General features: G+C 61.0%; 1 long non-coding RNA gene across 1 annotated transcript; it reads right to left on the bottom strand.

Moving 5' to 3' along the window:
• Window positions 1–150: 150 nt before the first annotated feature.
• On the bottom strand, window positions 151–5,221 carry LOC122457271. Its single transcript, XR_006276741.1, has 7 exons — window positions 4,901–5,221; window positions 4,163–4,237; window positions 3,785–3,809; window positions 3,326–3,414; window positions 2,301–2,332; window positions 1,823–1,907; window positions 151–799 (listed from the first exon to the last, which is right to left on the bottom strand). It is a non-coding gene; the product is annotated as an uncharacterized LOC122457271 (long non-coding RNA).
• Between the last annotated feature and the right edge of the window lie 7,253 nt (window positions 5,222–12,474).

The raw sequence follows: 12,474 nt of genomic DNA, 5'->3' as shown, positions 1-12,474 counted from the left end.
TGTAGGGCCCCCCCGTTTGGCCAGCCCCAGCACAAGGTACCCCATGGGGTCAGCACCAGGCACTGCCCTTCATGGGGCCAGCCCCAAGCACCCCATGGGGCCAGCACTGGTCATCACTTGAGTCACTCACAGAGGCACAATTGGGTTCATTTTTAAAAGTTGGTCTCATTTTCCTGAAAATGGAGGATAAAACAAAGAGATGCAGGAATCCTGGGCCAGCTCGCCAGTGGGTGGGTGACACTAGGGGACGGAGGGAGTGGGGGGACTTAGTAGGGGGCGCTGTGCTGCAGGGAGTGAGCTCAGCCCCCAGACACAGACAGATGGACACAGGGAGGTGGCCTGGTTGGTTTGGTCATTGCAGCAGGAAGCAGCTTGTTTTATTAACCCAGCGACCCCGGCCATTGCTACCTGGCTGGGTCAGGAGCGCCTGGCTCTCAAGCTGCTGAAGAGCCTGGTGCAAGGGCCGTGGGAGGGCACTGATGGGGAGAGGCTGCAGGGGGAACCTGGGAGTGGGTCGCACCCTGCCAGCTCCCCCGAGCTCCAAGGGGCAGCAGGGCAGGTGCCCACTCCTCTCCTGGGGCGGCTGAGCAGTGTTCAGAGCCCAGCCGCAGGGCTGGGGGGTCATTCCAGGACCACACCTTGATTGAGAGGTGAGCAAGAGGCCAGAGTGGCTTTCCTGGGGACTCCCAAGCTCCTGCGTGGTCCCCGTACCCAGCCAGTGCCCTCTCTGCCCCCCAGCATCAGCCACTGCGCCCGAGAGTCCTGGTGCCCTTCAGAAGTGGGGCGTCCCCTCTGCATCCTGGGAAGAGAAAATGTGAGTGAGCTTAGCCACACACACTGCAGCCACCTACTTCCCCCAATCCGGGACACCCAGCCCTACCGCCCCCGATCCGGGGCACCCAGCACCTAACCCTGCCACCCCCAATCCAGGGCACACAGCACCCAGCCTTGCCACCTGATCCGGAACACCCAGCTCCCAGGCCTGCTGACCCCTATCCGGGGCACCCAGCCCTGCCGCCCCCCGGTTTCACTGCCCCAGCCTAGGTCCCCATCACCTCGCCCAGATCATAGCAAGGCTCTGACTGGTTGGTCTTGGGCCTTGGTCAGCATCTCGTGCTGGAGGCATGGAGGCTGGAACACACCCAGCAATATGGGGGCATCTCCCTGAAACCCCCAGCAGATGCTGAGCTGAGGCAGAAGGCCACGTTCCCTGGTCAGGCTGGAGGTGCCACTAAGATTGACCTGCTCTTGTAACCTCCTCCCCCTAGAGCCTGTGCTCCAACAGCAGGGAGTTCCACCGGGCCCAGCTCTCCAGCACACCCATTACCCCCCAGCAACCCCTGCTGCTTCCTGTGTCCCAGTGCCATGGCTGGGTGGGTGCCAGCTGTGCATGACCCTCATTAACCCCCAGCGCCCCCTGCTGACCCTGCGCCCCAAAGCCTTGCTGCGTGTGAGCCAGTTGTGCAAGCCCCCCATTACTCCCCCCCAGCGCCCCCTGCTGGCCCCTGCACCTCACAGCCATGCTGTGTTTGTGTCAGCTGTGCATGCCCCCCCATTACCCTCCAGTGCCCCTTGCTGGCCCCTGTGCCGCACGGCCATGGCTAGGTGTGTGCCAGCTGTGCATGCTCCTTTACCCCCCCCACTGCCCCCTGCTGGCCCCTCTGCCCCACAACAATGCTGGGTGGGTGCCAGCTGTGCATGCCCCTCATTACCCCCAGCACCCCCTGCTTGGCCGTGGGCCCCACAAACATGCCGGGGGGGTGCTGATTGTGCAGACACACACCCCACGCTCCCTTCACCCCCAGCGCTGGGCCCCACTCACCCGACTCCTCGTATGGGCGGGCAGCAGCGCAAGCTCACTTCAGCACCGCGTATGTCACCGGGTCCTCGGTCTTGGGGGGCAGCATCTGAAAAAGAGTCCGGCGGGGTCAGGTCAGGCTGCTCTGCCCATGGGGACTGTGGCTTGGGGGCGCCCTTCTGCCCGGGAGGTTCTAGGCCCCACCCAGCCTAGGAGCAGAGGGGTTAGCAAATGCCATTGCAGAGTCCCTGCCCAGGTGAGCAGCCCCCCACGCTCAGCCCCAGGGCAGCAGGGTTCCCCCAGGCCAAGTGCTCAGCCGCACCGCAGCAGGGTCCCCCCAGATGCTCAGCCCCGCCGCAATGGGGGTCACACACCCCCAGGGTTGCTGGGACAGGGTCAGCTCCTGCTGCAGTGGGGCAAGCCTCACTCCACAGCTCCCCCATGCAGGATCACCCAGCCCAGAGCCCCCCAACTGAAGCCAGGGTGGGGGGGCAGAACTTACCCTGGGGCTGCAGAACTGGCCAATGGCAGCATCTGAGAGAGAGATGGGGGTGGGATGAGATTGGAGCACGACTGGGTAGGTCCCACAGCTTCCCACCCCAGACACCCCCCACCCCTGAGTATGGGGAGCCCTGAGACACCCCGCATGCCTCCATCCCCAGTGCTGGGAGATCCCAGACACCCCCCTCACTCCTCCATCCCCAGTGCTGAGAGCTCCCAGGTGCCCTCCCCTCCACTCTTCCATCCCCAGTGCGGGGAGCTCCCAGACCCCCCTCCTCCTCCATCCCCAGTGCGGGGAGCTCCCAGACCGCCCCCCTCCACTCCTCCATCCCCAGTGTGGGGAGCTCCCAGACCGCCCCCCTCCACTCCTCCACCCCCAGTGCGGGGAGCTCCCAGATCCCGCACCTCCATTCCTCCATCCCCAGTGCGGGGAGCTCCCAGACCCCCCCCATTTCCACCATCCCCAGTATGGGGAGCTCCCAGACCCCCCCCACTCCTCCATCCCCAGTGCGGGGAGCCCCCAGACATCCCCATCTCCTCCATACCCAGTTCGGGGATCCCCCAGACACCCCCCACTCCTCCATCCCCAGTGTGGGGAGCCCCCAGACACCCCTGCCTTGGGTGACCAGATGTTCCAATTTTATAGGGACAGTCCTGATTTTGGGGTCTTTTTCTTATATAGGCTCCTATTACCCCCCCCCACCCCGTTCCGATTTTTCACACTTGCTATCTGGTCACTCTCCCCCCCCCCATAGCTCCTACTGGGGTCCTTCCCTCACCAGCTCCCCCGGGCCCCTTCCAGCATCAGGCCCAGCTCTGTACATGAACACGATGCCACCCCACCCCCTTCAGCCTATGGACGCGCACGGCGGGGATCCCCACACAGGGCATGGGGTGAGCGGTCACTGTGGGGGAAGGGGGCCCGTCTCCATCAGGCAGGGACGGTGAGATCTGCAGATGGAGAGGACCCGGGTCTTGGTGCCCAGCCTCCCGACACCAGGCTGGGGGAACCTGGCGGGTCCTCACAGTGCAGCTGCTCCTCAGTGTGTCCACCACCACCACGGCCAGCGTAACGATCACCGACGCCAGCCTCGCCGCCAGCGGGGCCCGGCTCCCTGTGGAGCATGAGCACAGCCAGCTCAGCAAGCGCCAGCCCCACCACCCCTCCCAACGCCCTCTGCGGACCTGCTCCCTCCCGGGTGCTGCCAGTACACCCCAAACCCCACCCCAGGAGCCAGACAGCAGCTTGGCTGGCTGCAGCCAGGGGAGGGCAGAGGGCCAAATGCAGCCGTGGGACTGGGGAGCTGAGCAGGCCACGGGCTGGCTACAGACTGGACCTGTGCCCGTCCCTTCTCGTCCATTGGGGGGATCACGGGCAGTTCGAACATGACACCGAAATCCACCCCGCCCCCTCCCCCCCGATCCCTGCTGCAAGGGGCTCCCTGGGCACAGTGCCAGGGCGCTGCCCTACAATCGCCCACCTACCTGGGTCTTCGCCAGGATGATGCCACTGGAAAGGAGAGGGAGAACGTCACTATGAACCGCACACATCCACCCCCCCTTCCCCCACCAAGCTGTGGCTGTGTTTGAACCCGCTGCCAGCCCGCCCCGCTCCCTCCCCATCTAGGGGACGGCTGGCCCCCCGAGCCAGAGGGCTCCACAGCCCATATGTGGGCATGCAGCTTTCGTTCCTGGGCCCCCCTCGCCAGTCTGTCTGTCTGTCTGTCCCCATTGTCCCTGGGCACCGGGAATCACGCCGTGGCTCCAGAGGGCGGGCTCAGCATGCCACCCAGAGCTAGCTACGCACAGGCACTGGAAGCCCGTCTCTGCCTCACTCTCCCCCGAGCCCACCCCGTCACTTACCCCTGTGCAGCCCCAGCAGCCCCAGCAGCAGGGCACAGGGCACCGAGATGCCCAAGATCAGGTTCAGATCCCTGGCTGGAAGAGAGCACCCAGGAGAGGCCATGAGATCCCCACCCAGGAATGGCCCGGGGCCAGGACCATGCACAGACATTGATATACAGGCCAGCTTGAGTGGTCCCACATGGGCTCTCAGCCCTGACAGGGGTGGCCCAAGCCAGTCCCGAGCTGCTAGCCCACCCCAGCTGGGCTCACCACTAGAGGGAAACAGCAGCACACACAATGGGATGAGGGGGCATCCTCCCACTTGTGGAGAGGGGAATGGGACCTAGCAGTGAGCGCAGGAGGGCTGGGAGCCGGGACTCCGGGGTTCAATTGCTGGCTCCAACAGGGCAGTGAGGTATGGGCGGGGGGGGCTGGGAACCAGGACTCCTGGGTTCTAGCCGCAGCTCTGACAATCACAGGTTTCAGAGTAGCACCAAATGCATCCGATGAAGTGAGCTGTAGCTCACGGAAGCTTATGCTCTAATAAATTTGTTAGTCTCTAAGGTGCCACAAGTACTCCTTTTCTTTTAGCTCTGACAATGGCTGTGTTGCTCAATGCCTTTGCCCCTCAGTTTCCTCCCTAAACGTGGGCCATTGGCTGGGAATTAAGCTGCCCCCCCGGGCCAGGGGCAGACTCTCAGTGAGCAGGAGGGGCTTTGGGGGCTGAGAATGTCACTAGCGCTCTGGCGTGGGTACCTGGGCTGGCAGGGTCGGCTCCGTCCTGGGCAGGTTCCACGTCTAGGAAGATTTGCAGTAAGGTAAGGAGGGACCCAGCAGGGCCATGGCTGCGACACTGGCATGGGGCCCCGGGTCCCACCTCTGGGGATGGAGCCAGACACCCCTAGAGGGAGTGAAGGGAATCCCCAAACCCTGGGCCCCCAACCCTGCCCTGCCCCCTCCCCTGCCCCCTTACAGCCAGACAGGGACCTTGGCAATAACAAGAGCCAGCAATGAACCTTGCCACTGGCTAGCAGGGCTGCCCCTTATACCAGCCAGCCCCTCCCCTACTACCAACCCCCCCAACCCAGCCCCCAAGTCCCTCCTAATACCAGCCAGGCCCCTCGCCTAATACCAGCCCCCCCAGCCCAGCCCCCAGGCCGTTGGCAGCACCAGCCCTGGGCAGAGTTTGGGAAGGGCCCAGCAGAGGCCACTAGTGACTCCCAGGGCTCTGTGTGGCTCTCCGGATGGGTGCTAAGCGCTATGGGGAATAGGGAGCACCGTCAGGGGCTCCTGGCTCTCACTGGGTCCCCCAGGTTCACCAGACCCCTGTGTCCTGATATCTGGGTCCTGCAGGTCCAACTCTCTGCCTCCCCACAGCCCCCCCCTTCCCCTCAGCCCCCCTCCCTGCCTGGCAGTGCCCACTGTGGGTCTGGGCTCTGGCCAGGGAGCTGACACTGACCCCCAGTGAGAGAACCAGGCTGGGCAGGCAGGTCCCAGGCTGCCCCCAGAGGAGCCGTCTCTGCCCCCAACCTGCACAAAACGAGCCAATTGCCTCCACGGGAAGAGGCAGCATCCGCCCACCCTCCAGGACTCTGGCACAGCTGATCGTCCCGCACAGCAGCATCCTCTGCCACCCCCAGCTTCGCCCAGCCACCCCGCAGGCTCAGCCCCTCAAACCCCCATCTTGTCAGTCAGTACATCTGCCCCTAGGGGCAGCAGCCTGCCTGGTTCATGGGCACCTGGCTAAATACCAGCCTGACACTTCCTGCCTCGTCCTCTCCTGCCCTGCCCCGCCCCATATCTGCCCCAGCCTCAGTGGCTCAGGCCTCACTGCACAGCAGCCCCGAACCGGCTCCATGCTCACGTACAGCTCAGAGTGCTCCGGACTGCAGCTTTTCTGCCATCCCAGCTGAGCCTGTCGCAGTGCATGCTGGGAGAATGGGGGCAGCTCCGATCCCAGATGGGGGGCACATGCACACAGAGTGGCACCAACAGCACCTGCTGGGCAGAGAGCCTGGGCCTCCTGTCAGCCCTGAGAGCTGGCAGGGGGAACGGCCTGGCAGAGAGCCCTGTGCCAGCTAGGCTGATGGCAGGGACAATGCACCAAGCCTGAGTCATGCCCAAGCTGGCACAAGGACTGCAGGGAAAGGGGCTGCCCCTCTGTCAGATGGGGCTTCTGGCCCCAGAGCCTGCTAGAGCCACCCCTCCAGGGTCATCCAGCCAGAGATGAGCTCCTGGGGGTGCTGCATGGCCTGGGGGTGACTCCTGCTGGGGCTAGTGGGTTTCCTGCCGTAACCCAGTGGGGAGAGAGTGCCCAGGTCCCCGCTGTGCCGAGCCGCAGGGCACAAGAGCTGTTACAGCCCCACACGCAGAGCGCGGGCTCAGCTCACACCAGCGCACTGGTCAAGCCTCGGGGCAGGGTCCGTGGGGCTCACCAGCAGCTGGCACAGAGCCTCGGGCCCTGCTTGTGAAAGAGCCCAGCCAGTCCAGGCAGTCACTGCTCAGCCAGGCTTTCGGGCACCACTGGACGCTCTGGGGAACCCTGGGCTTTTCTGGCTGTGTCGGCCCAGCCAGCTCCCCTAGACACAGCAGTGGGAGGTGGCAAAGAGTCCCTGCCCAGCAGGAGGGGTGTGATGGTGGCTTCTGCCCAGACACCCCAGCTGCCCCAGAGCCCTCTGAGCTTGGCACAGTGACTGGTTCCTGTCCCAGCAGCGGGGTCAGGGTTGTCTCTGCCCTGCCGCTCTGGGTGGGGCAGGCTAGGGGCTCAGGGCCTCACCTGTCACGTGCAGGGTCTTGGGGGTGCTCAGGTTGGAATTAACCAGCTCGTTATTGTCACCCCTGTGCTGGTACCAGCAGGAGAAATCCCTGGTGTACCCCGAGCTAGAGACGCGATGGGTGAAGTCGTAAGAGAATTGCCCGGAGGTGATCGCTTGACTTGCAGCTTCCTGCCCGTCCTCGCAGAAGATAATGCGGGTCATGGGGGAGTTTCCAGGGATCAGACACCTAATGGTAACCGTGTCCCCGATGGAAGCCAGGGACAAGTTCAGAGACAACTGGGGAGCCAGCAGGGGCCCTGGTGGGAGAAGCGGGAGTGAGAGCCTGGCCAGGGAGCTACCGAGAAACCAGAGTCAGATTAATATCTCGGGTGCAGCTGGTGTAGACGTACCTGGCCTAGCTAGCTTCCATACACAGAGTGCGCATCCAGACAGGCGAGCCTGGGGAGCACATACCAGGGATCGGGGCCCCGAGCTAGCTGGCTCAGGTACGTCTATATGAGCTGCAATCACTGTGCACAACTGCAGAATAGACAGACCCAAAGCAGGCTGTTGGGAAGGGGACAGATCCTCGGGTGGAGGGGCATAAACCACATGGGGGGCAGGTGGGGCGGCCCTGAATGTGGGGGAGGGGCATAAACCACATGGGGGGCAGGAGGGAAGACCTGGAATGTGGGGAGGGGCAGAGACCACATGGAGGCAGATGTGGAGACCCTGAATGTACGGGAGGGGCAGAGACTATATGGGATGAGTGGAGAGACCCCAAATGTGGGGAAGAAGCAGAGACCACATGGGGAGGGTGGGGAGTCCCAGAATGTGGGGGAGGGGCAGAGACCACATGGGGGACGATGGGGAGACCCTCAGTGCGGGGGGAGGGGAAAATCTCAGCCTCTCCATCACAACACCAGTGAGTGTCTGGTTAGTTTTGAAGCCAATTGCGGGATTTCAGGGCCTCTCTCCTGCCCTGTGAGTGTTGCGGGGTTGGCGACAAGACGTATGCTGATAGGGGGCTGCCCTGGTCAGGACCAGCAGGTAGATCCCCTGGCAAGGGGAGGGGAACCCCCACACAGCATGGGTCCCAGGAGATTTCCCACCAGGGCAGAGCATCTGAGCCAGACACTGATTCCCAGATGGGGGTGGGGAGGTTCCCCCTCTGGAGTGAGGTGCAGGGTCACTGTGGTGGATATTGGGGTCCCCTTTGCCTCGCCTGGTAGAATCACCGATGTTCATGAATCTGCCAAAGTCTAGCAGTGTTTGGGGTTCCCTTGCAGCCCCAGCTCCCGGAGCCCTGGGATCTAGGCTGTCCCTGCTTTTGGTTAAACAAAGTCAGGTCCCAGCCCTGGGGTTTGGGAAGAGAAGCTGGAAACAGGGGCCCCAGGAGGCTCTGCTGCTGGGAGAGCGGAGGGATCCCATCCTGCTTCTCACTGGCAATGGGCCCTGGGGCCCCTGCACTCGGCATGCTGCCGAGATGGGTTGGCTTTTCTATGGCCTGCCGGGGCACTCACCCTCCGGGCAGCAGGACTCCTGGCTGGTGAGCTGCAGAGCTGGGACTGAAAGAGAGAGCAGACAGCAGTGATGGGGACAGGGCACAGTGAGACAGTGAGAGCTACCATGCAGCCAACTTGCTGCATCTTAGCACTGGGTGAGTGGTCTCTGTATAAACTGCCTCTGTGCCCCACCCCAGAGGTAGCTGCATCTCGACACCAGTCAAGGAGTCCCTGTATAACCAACACCATGCCCTGCCTCAGATTAGGCCACATCTCAGTGCCAGGTGAGGGGTCCCTGTAAAAATACCGCCTGTGCCCCACCCCAGAGGCAGTTGCTTCTTGGTTCCAGTTGAGAGGGTCCCTGTATAACTATCTCCCATGCCCCACCCCAGAGGCAGCCTTATCTCAGCACCAGACAAGGGGCCCCTATATAAACAGACTCCATCACAGAGGGCTGCCGGATCGGGTCAGAATCCCAGCAGTTAATTAGAGCTGCTTGTCAAGAGGGGATTTTTGCAGAGTCCCACAGGCGACGGTGCGATTCCCCCAGACTAGAGCCAGGCGTGTGCGCCACACAGCTCCGCTAGGCCTGGCTACCACCCTCATAGTCACTCCCCATCCCCCACAGCAGCCCTGAGCTCCCAGCCAGACTCGGGGTGCTCAGCCCAGCTCTGTCTGGTTTCTCGCTGCACAGCGGCTGGTTTCAGCCTCTTGCGTTTTTAGCACGGTTCTGGGGGAGGTAACCATGGCACTGTAGCTGCTTCCTCATTCCCTGGTGCTATGTCCCCGCACAGCACTGCTAGGTAGTTATACATGATGCATGCCTGCCACTGGCGTCTACACCACAAGGGAGCTACTCCCAGTTCCTGCACACATTGCGAAGTGTAGCATCACCACAAACTGTGTAAAAGCCATGGAGGGGAGAGCGGCGCGGCCAGAGACTGCACACTTCTCCAACGACCACAGCTCCAGCACACAGTCATGCAGGTCGTATCTTGTATTGGACCAGCTTCTGCTGGGGAGAGAGACACGCTTTCGGGCCACACAGAGCTCTTCTGCAGGGCTGGGGAAGGCACTGAGTGTCACAGCTAAACGCAAGGTGCAGCAGATTGTGTCGCAGAAGGAGATACACAGATTGTAAGGGATCATGCGGGGTGAAGTGGCCCATTAACACCCTGCAGGCATAGGACAAAAGGAGGGTTATGGGTTACAGTTTGTTGGAATAAGCCATAAATCCAGTATCTTTATGAAGACCATAGTGCCTAGCAAAGTTGGCTTCATAACTTTTGGTCCTATGACTGGAAGGGTATTAATGGCCAAGTAACTTCTAATGGTCCCTGGCAATCTGGGTTAACTCTTTATGGTAAACAATCTGCGCCACCTTGTATTTAGCTGTGATGCTGGGAGTACATTTCCTGAAGGAGAGCTCTGTGTAAGCATGAATCCTTTTAGACGCTGGTCCAATCAAAGACATTACCTCACCCACCTCATCTCACTAATATCCTGGGATCCACATGGCTACAACTACACCGCAAATATCTATCTATCTATCTCACCCCATACACTGCCCCCTTTTGCTCTCTCTCCCCAGACAGAGTAGGGTTCTGTCATGCCACAAGGATCTTTCCCATCACTCCAACTCCCCCAGTTCTCCCACACATACATGTAGAACTCACACACACAGACACACACAGACATGCAGGGACATGCAGGGATTCACAGACGCTCACTCGCACATGCACACACACACACAGGGACATGGACACACATTCACACACATGCAGGGACACACAAATGTGCACATACAGACATGCACACACACTGTGTCCACACATGCAGGGACACAAATGTGCACACACGCACACATGCAGGGACACAAACGTGCACAGACATGCACACATACACAGAGTGTACACACACAGGCACATGCACACACATATGCAGGGAGACACAAACATGCACGCAGATACAGGGACACACACACACAGGGACATGCATACACACATACACATGCAGGAAAACAAGCATGCACACACATATGGACATACATGCACACACAACACACATACACAAACACATGCAGGAACACACACACACAGACATGCACAGCTTCCCCGACCCCCGTGAAGGTGCGCGCTGGCCGCACACTCACCGAGCAGACACAGCCAGAGACTGAGCGCCATCGGGGGATCCTGTGTGATGTCTATGCCAGAGGGCTGAGAAAGAAGTGAAGCTCCCGTGTCTGTGCATGACTGGGACCTCTTCTCCTTTCCTCGCCAGGGGTGGGAGCACCCTGTCCTCCCCTCCCCCTGTCACCCACTCTCTGCCGTGACACCCTAGCCAGCAGGGGAGAGTGTGAAACCCGCAGTCCCTCCGACTTCACTCCTGCCCCCACCTGCATTGCTGCTCCCCAGACAGGACAGCCTGGGTGCTGGAGAGCAGGGGGCAGCCAGGGGCCAAGAGACTTCCAGTGCAGGTGCACAGCTGGGCTGGATCAGCAGGGCCAGGGAAGGGGGATCGCCTCTGTGTCTGGCATTAGTGAGACCAGTAATGGCCCAGGTCGGGTGTCCTCACTGCAAACAGGACAGGGAGTGGTCAGAAAAGAGCTACAAGAAGGATTTGGGGGCTGGGAACCTGCAGGGCAGGGAGAGGCTGAAGGAGCTCAGTGACTCAGTGTCTCCACCCAGAAGAAGGTCAGAGGAGCCGTGATCCCGGCCTTTGGGTACCTGCCCAGGGAGGAGATTTCAGAGAGCTGGGGGCTCTGTGCTCCCCCAGCAAAGGCAGAACCGGACCCACTGGCTGGAGCTGACCCCAGACAGATGCAGGCTGGGAAGAAGGGACAGATGTTTAGGGGACATGGAACAGCTGGCTGAGGGGTGGGGGGATTCTCCATCCTGGGGAGTCTGCACAGAACCATGGACATCTCTGACAGCTCCGCTCTAGCTGGGCCAGGAGAGACGGGCCGGGGGCAGGGAGCACTGGAGGGGTTCTCGGGCCTGGACACTGTAGGGGATCAGACTGGGTGGACACAACAGTCCCTGCTGGCCTTGAGATCTACGACACTGAGCTCCTCAGGGACGCAGTGCAGCCAGAGCCAGACAGCCTCCTGCAAAAGCAGATTGAAGGCCACTGAAAACTGGGGGGCAAACAAGCCCTGTGCCCCACCCTAGAGCTGCATCTCAGCAATCCCACAGGTTTGCTACAGGGTGCAATCCCTGTAGAAGCAGCTGAGTATGGAGAGTCCCCTCTGGCCTGGGGTGCCTTTGTGTGACCCTTGTAAGGCCACCTACATGTGTGACCCCTCCTGTTGCTGTGAGGCAGCTGCCTCCCTCCCCCATCTGGCAGCTTTTTTCTCCATGGGAACCTGAGCAGCCAACATCCCCCCTTGCTCCACTCCCTGCAGAGCCCCCCATAAATTAAGCTGGTGACCCCAGAGCCCCCATCTCCCCACAGAACGTGAGCCAGGGAACCGCAAGGAACCAAGCCAGAACTCCTGGGCCAGTGACCCCGGAGCATCCAGCCCCTCACAGAATGTAGCAGCCCACTGCATTGAGCCCTCCAGCCTGCATCAACTCGGGCTCAGTGGGGCTCACCCTATGACATTCAAATAGCTGTGGAGCCAGAGCTTTGATGTTGTGGGTCAGTCTGGAGCTCGTGCTCTGAAATCCCCTCCCCCCCCCGCCTCGAGGCGCCAGAGTCTGAGCTCCAGCCCAAGCTCCAATGTCTACACAGTTATTTCCTGTGCAGAGTGTGAGTCCTACATGCAGGTAAGCCTGGCCTGACCTGGGTGTTTAAATACATATGGAGAGGCTTCATTCTTTGGAAGACAGGATTAAGGAGGTAAACAAGTCATCAGGCTGAAAACAGGAGGCTTGTGCTACATAAGGTAAGTCAAGAGGCTAAAAGACAGAATGTGTGAGCCAGCTAAGATAAGAGGGAGAACACCCCGGGAACCATTTACAAACAAGATAACAGTGGAAAAGATGAGTTAGGGGTGTAGAGACAAGGTGAAGACAAGCGTGGCCAGGGCATGCAGAACAGGGATATCCCTGCAAAGTAACCAAGCCAG

This window comes from Dermochelys coriacea, chromosome 23, assembly GCF_009764565.3.
Source record: "Dermochelys coriacea isolate rDerCor1 chromosome 23, rDerCor1.pri.v4, whole genome shotgun sequence".
Taxonomy (NCBI): Eukaryota; Metazoa; Chordata; order Testudines; family Dermochelyidae; genus Dermochelys; species Dermochelys coriacea.
This window is presented reverse-complemented; position numbering and strand designations above follow the sequence as displayed.